Raw genomic sequence first — 6419 nt, 5'->3', positions numbered from 1 at the left:
TCTGAGTAATGTTCAATAATTGCTGCTATTGTTAACACCTTATCTATAATGTGTTTATAATTCTGAGTAATGTCCAACAAGTTGGACATTACTCAGAAATATAAACACATTACAGGTAAGTTGTTAACAAAAGCGATGGAAATTAGCAATTTCAGTGAAACTTCCAAAACACGTGTTTTTCTCCATTCTTATGTCAGATATGCTTAGATACTTCGTGTTCAAAACAGCACATTCCAGCGATAAATGCTTTCCATTGCTATATATTTAGTTATAGTTACTCTGACGGTTCAGATCAGTGTTGAAAGCTGTAACTTACACTTTATTTTTTTCTCTCTCTAGTGTATTGTCCAATCCTTTCCACTTGGATTAATAAAGCTAAGCGGAGATTAGAAATCCTTCACGGATTTGCAGGACGAGTAAACGTTTTAAACTTGTAATATAGGTTTTATTTTTATTGTTTTTACTTAGGGTGTTTTTATATATTTTCCCGCTTAAGCTATAATATGTGAAAGACAAGATAATTGTGTTTTTAATTATTTTATTTTAGGTAACAACAGTGAAACAAGGGAAATTCACATTTTTTCACTTTACTTGTGCAAAACCAATACAATAAACTACAATTACTCATATACACACGTTATTTTTATATTTACATTTGTATTAGAATAATATACTATAGATATTTTACATATATCGCTACTAAATAAAGAGAAAATCAGCTTAATTCATGCCCACTAAGCACACACACTGTGATGTAGTTCATAAACGAACGTACCAAGGTAAAGTTCATTCACATTTAACTTAACGAACCATAGTGTAGTTCATCAACAAACGGACCAAGGTAAAGTTCATTCACATTAAACTTAACGACTCATAGTGTAGTTCATCAACGAACGTATCTAGGTAAAGTTCATTCACGTTTAACTTAACGAACGGGCCAAGGTAAAGTTCATTCACATTCAACTTAACGAACCATAGTGTAGTTCATCAACGAACGTATCTAGGTAAAGTTCATTCAAAGTAAACTTAACAAACCATAGTGTAGTTTATCAACGAACGTACCAAGGTAAAGTTCATTCACATTTAACTTAACGAACCATAGTGTAGTTCATCACCGAACGTACCTAGGTAAAGTTCATTCACATTAAACTTAACGAACCATAATGTAGTTCATCAACGAACGTATCTAGGTAAAGTTCATTCAAATTCTTTTTAACGAATCATAGTGTAATTCTTCATCGGATGTACCTAGGTTATATTAAACTAACCAAACATAAAGTAGTTCAGCACAAGTTGTGCCTAGGTGAAGCTCATCCACATTGTATTTTATCTACCATAGTGAATCGCACAGTCAATACGCATATTGTTCATGGTGTAGCTCATCCATATTAAACAGATTTACCAAAATGTAGCTCATCCACATTAAACAGATTTATGAACATTTAGCTCATCCACATCAAACAGATCTACCAAGATGTAGTTTCTCCACAATAAACATATTTAACAAGATGTGACTTCTCCACATTAAACATATTTACAAAGATATAGCTCATCCACATTAAACATATTTACTAAGATGTAGCTCGTTCAAATTAAACAGATTTACCAAGATGTATCTTCTCCACGTTAAATATATTTACCAAGTTATAGCTCATCTACATTAAACAGATTTAATAAGATGTAGCTCATCCACATCAAACAGATTTATCAAATGTAGCTCATCCACATTAAACAGATTTATCAACATGTAGTTCATCCACATCAAACAGATCTACCAGGATGTAGTTTCTCCACAATAAACATATTTAACAAGATGTGACTTCTCCACATTAAACAGATTTACTAAGATATAACTCATCCACATTAAACATATTTAATAAGATGTAGCTCATCCACATTAAACATATTTACTAAGATATAGCTCATCCAAATTAAACAAATTTATCAAATGTAGCTCATCCACATTAAACAGATTTATCAACATTTAGCTCATCCACATCAAACAGATCTACCAAGATGTAGTTTCTCCACAATAAACATATTTAACAAGATGTGACTTCTCCACGTTAAACATATTTACTAAGATGTAGCTCATCCACATTAAACAGATTTAATAAGATGTAGCTCATCCACATCAAACAGATTTACCAAGATGTATCTTCTCCACGTTAAACATATTTATCAAGATATAGCTTATCCACATTAAACAGATTTAATAAGATGTAGCTCATCCACATCAAACAGATTTACCAAGATTATAATCTAGAACTATTTTGTTTAGCAAAGTTTACACAGTGTATGGTTTATCTGCATCAAAAGTAAACATGACAATAAATATGTTCATCATAATGAACCAACATGATATACTTCTTAATTAGAAGAGTTACCCTCTGCATAGTTCAGCTGATTAGAAGGAGTTATAATGACATAATTATTCTTATCTAAACATTTACCATGATGTAGTTTATCTTTGCTAAAGAGAACTAACATCTATTTTAAAACAATATCTACACAAGATAACACTTTACATGATTGACTACGATGATGATGATTTACAATGATTGTATTAAATAGAAGGGGTAGAGACACAAACTGGGGAGAAGTAACTACTTACAGAACTTGACAAACTGCAAATTGAGCCCCTTGAATTTGCAGCAGGTCAGGTGAGCAAGTAGCAATTAACATTGCTAGAAACTTGAAATATTTTAATAATTCAAAGAGATATTTCAGCTTCAGAAGTAAAATTAAACAAACTCTTTTATCGACTTTAAACTTTCTTTTCATTGCTAGTCTTACCTTGCGAGACTCGAACTAGTAACCTTCAGGCGATAAATTTGGGTAGGTCATAGTAGAGAATATATGCAGTAAATTCACGAATAAGTGGCCGCGAAGATTTATAGATGGCACTATTTTCACTTTAATGGTTTGTTACAAGGTCACTAAGAGATATGCTTTGTTCATTCTAATCTTTAATGTGGTTTATATACAAGCGAGGTTACGTTCTTCAGGACAGTCAGTTGAATGTTTAATGACCATTTCACGTGTTCTGCCTGCTCCATTTCTTGAGGATATAGTTAGATTTCAGGTTCACCAAAGGAAGACACAGCAACTATACGTTATGCAAACGCGTATCTCAAGTTTTAATTCCAACTTGGAATATAAATTACCAACAGATTAAAGCCCCATTCAGTCCGCAATGCTATTCAAGAAGGACAAAGAGTTCTGAGACTGTTCTTCGAATGGCGAAGCTTTAGTTAACATATGTACGAAGTTAGTAAGTATCTGACAATAAATTATGTCATTGTTTTTACGCTTATTGTTTCGTTTCTTTGGAAACTAAACAGTTCCGGTTCTTATTTGGTTTTTCGATCTTTTTTACTTGTTCATGCTATATTTGATTAATAGTTTTATTCATCAATATTTTATTAGGAATGATGTTCGGCTAATTGGAATGACTTAATAATACTATTGGAAAACCTGTTATTTTAGAAATCACCACACTGTGTTTTTTAACTTTATGTTTTGTCACTAGATGTCACATCATGTTTAAAATAATCATTTCTTGTGTCACATAGACGCTAAACTGTCTTTATCAATCTCAGCTTGTCCTTTAGAGGGCGCTGTTTGCATCGTTAATTTCACCTGTTCTACAGAGCTTCCTGTAAGAAAAAAAATATATTGTTATTTGTAATCTATCAAAACTTATATGGAACACAGAACATTTAGATACACTTACAAATCAAAATTATGAGAAGAAACAGTGCAGGAAACAACTGAGTAAATTGATTGAAAGTTTATTCACGGAAAATAAAAGTTTAATAATTGTTACTGTTGCAATTTATTATGAAAAAATCCTTTAGTAAAAATAGTGATTTTTCAAATATCAGATAAAACTGATGGTTAATAGAACTTTATAAGAACGACGTTCCAAGTCCCGCGATGCTCTTGGCACAACTTCTCTATCGTTGTTCTTGTTCCCTCTGACGGCTAAGATTACGGACTATTTTGTCCATTATCGCAGTTTCTACTGTAATAAGCTTCGACGAAGACGTAGAGGTCATCCTGCTACCCCATACCTTCACATAAGTGGACATCGGTTTCCCAAATCATTTTTATGAAAAGGCACAAAATTTTTGTGTGGTTGTATTGGAGGACTAGACAAATATGTGATCGAATAGAACTTTTTAGCCCACTTTCTCATGAACACGGCTGTTGATATCAAGGTGTGTCTGGATCCTTCTTCAAAATGGTTTTTTGGAGGTCGGAAGGTTCACTTTCGCTAACATAGCGTTCATTTTGCCATAGGCATAGGAAACGGAGAAGTTAAGGAGAGGGCTTCAAATACGATTACTTTCTATTTACTACATTTTTATCAGAAACACTTAAATGGCATGTACAGTGTTCTGGGTGGAAATGGAATGCTTATTTCCTAGAAGAAAATAATATATATTTAAACTGGGGGAGGTTAAGCTTCCCAGCTTCTCCTCTATTTAAACTGGGGGAGGTTAAACTTCCCAGCTTCTTCTCTATTTAAACTGGGGGAGATTAAGCTTCCCAGCTTCTCCTCTATTTAAACTGGGGGAGGTTAAGCTTCCCAGCTTCTCCTCTATTTAAACTGGAAGAGGTTAAGCTTCCCAGCTTCTCCTCTATTTAAACTGGGGGAGATTAAGCTTCCCAGCTTCTCCTCTATTTAAACTGGGGGAGATTAAGCTTCCCAGCTTCTCCTCTATTTAAACTGGGGGAGATTAAGCTTCCCAGCTTCTCCTCTTCCTACTCTTGTGTTCCCGGATGTGGGTGTTGCTCTTTACTGGCTTGTGGTATGGTTACTGTCCTAAACGCTCTGTTTTGAAAGTTTTACATGGAGAACATTGAAGATTTATCTAAATGTTGTTTTACTCTGGCTCTACAAGTGACACTATAGAAATACTAGTCTTCGGAAAAGGCTGTATGATACACATCGAATCACATGACTAACTGTGGCTGTATTGCGCTATCGATTGATCTGGAATCCACGTGAAGTAAAGATATAGGCGTTAAATTTGTCGCCCGTAGCACCGAGGCTCTCCTCTGTGGCGACATGTCACTTCACTAGCATAAACAGCTCTTTTTTATAACTTACTATAGTCCCTGACGCACACGTTATTACTCAGTTCAATAATATAATATAACGATGACGTCACAGATTTCATTGAACTTTTGTTACGCACAATACATTTATTGCATCAAGTAAATTTCAATACACTCTTTAAATAGTAAAATAATATGTTTGTGTGTCAGTAAAAAAAAAACGAATAATTTAGTATCCATGGGAACAGAACGCCGACGACTTATCATTAGAATTAATTGTAAATCTATAGACAAAAAACAAACAAACAAAAAACATCCCAGTATATGATTGCTCCTTTTTTTTTTCTGGTAAAAATATTATGTTGTTGTTAATTACAACGTGGAAAACATTAGGAAAATCAATCGCTTTCAAGTTTGTTGAAGATCAAGAGTTTTAAAACCCTTTTTTTTTCCTTTTATTAATTAAAATCGCTAATGTTAATCAACACCGTATTTTGAAAACTACGTTATAACTTTCTTTTTGCTGGCTAATGTAATAAAACCAGAAAAATTACCTTGTGTTCTGAGAATTAATGTGTTCTAAAAAAATAACAAAGTGATTTAAATTTCAATTTTACGGCTGGCCGTCTACTAAACGATGGTTTTTTTCAAACTAATGCCACTTTGAAGGATGGAACGAAAAAAGTATTCTTTTCTAAATCACGAGATTTTCAACAAGTAGAAACTACAAAAAAAAAAAAAGGTGTGGCAGTGACAGTCAGAGAAAGTTGGACCAAAAAATCTCGTTTGCTTAATGACAGGGAATGCAATTTCGTTGAAACTATAGCGTGGTTCACAAAATGTACTAGTTTCCTCATTGACATCTACTTTACCATTTTTCGCCATTAATCCCATTATTAAGATTTACCATTATTTTATCATTAGTACCACAATAGTACTTTACCATTATTTTATCATTAGTACCACAATAGTACTTTACCATTATTTTATCATTAGTATCACAATGGTACTTTACCATTATTTTATCATTAGTACCACAATAGTACTTTACCATTATTTTATCATTAGTACCACAATAGTACTTTACCATTATTTTATCATTAGTATCACAATGGTACTTTACCATTATTTTATCATTAGTACCACAATAGTACTTTACCATTATTTTATCATTAGTACCACAGTAGTACTTTACCATTATTTTATCATTAGAACCACAATAGTACTTTACCATTATTCTATCATTAGTACCACAATAGTACTTTACCTTTATTTTATCATTAGTACCACAATAGTACTTTACCATTATTTTATCATTAGAACCACAATAGTACTTTACCGTTATTTATTCA

General features: G+C 32.8%; 1 pseudogene; it reads right to left on the bottom strand.

Moving 5' to 3' along the window:
* Positions 1 to 623: 623 nt before the first annotated feature.
* LOC106459875 overlaps positions 624 to 6419 on the bottom strand; it is a 61556-nt pseudogene continuing 55760 nt past the window's right edge.

This window comes from Limulus polyphemus, unplaced genomic scaffold (genome assembly GCF_000517525.1).
Source record: "Limulus polyphemus unplaced genomic scaffold, Limulus_polyphemus-2.1.2 Scaffold673, whole genome shotgun sequence".
In the NCBI taxonomy this organism is placed as follows: domain Eukaryota; kingdom Metazoa; phylum Arthropoda; class Merostomata; order Xiphosura; family Limulidae; genus Limulus; species Limulus polyphemus.
The sequence above is the reverse complement of the archived record's forward strand: the minus strand, read 5'-3'. Positions and strand labels throughout refer to the sequence as shown.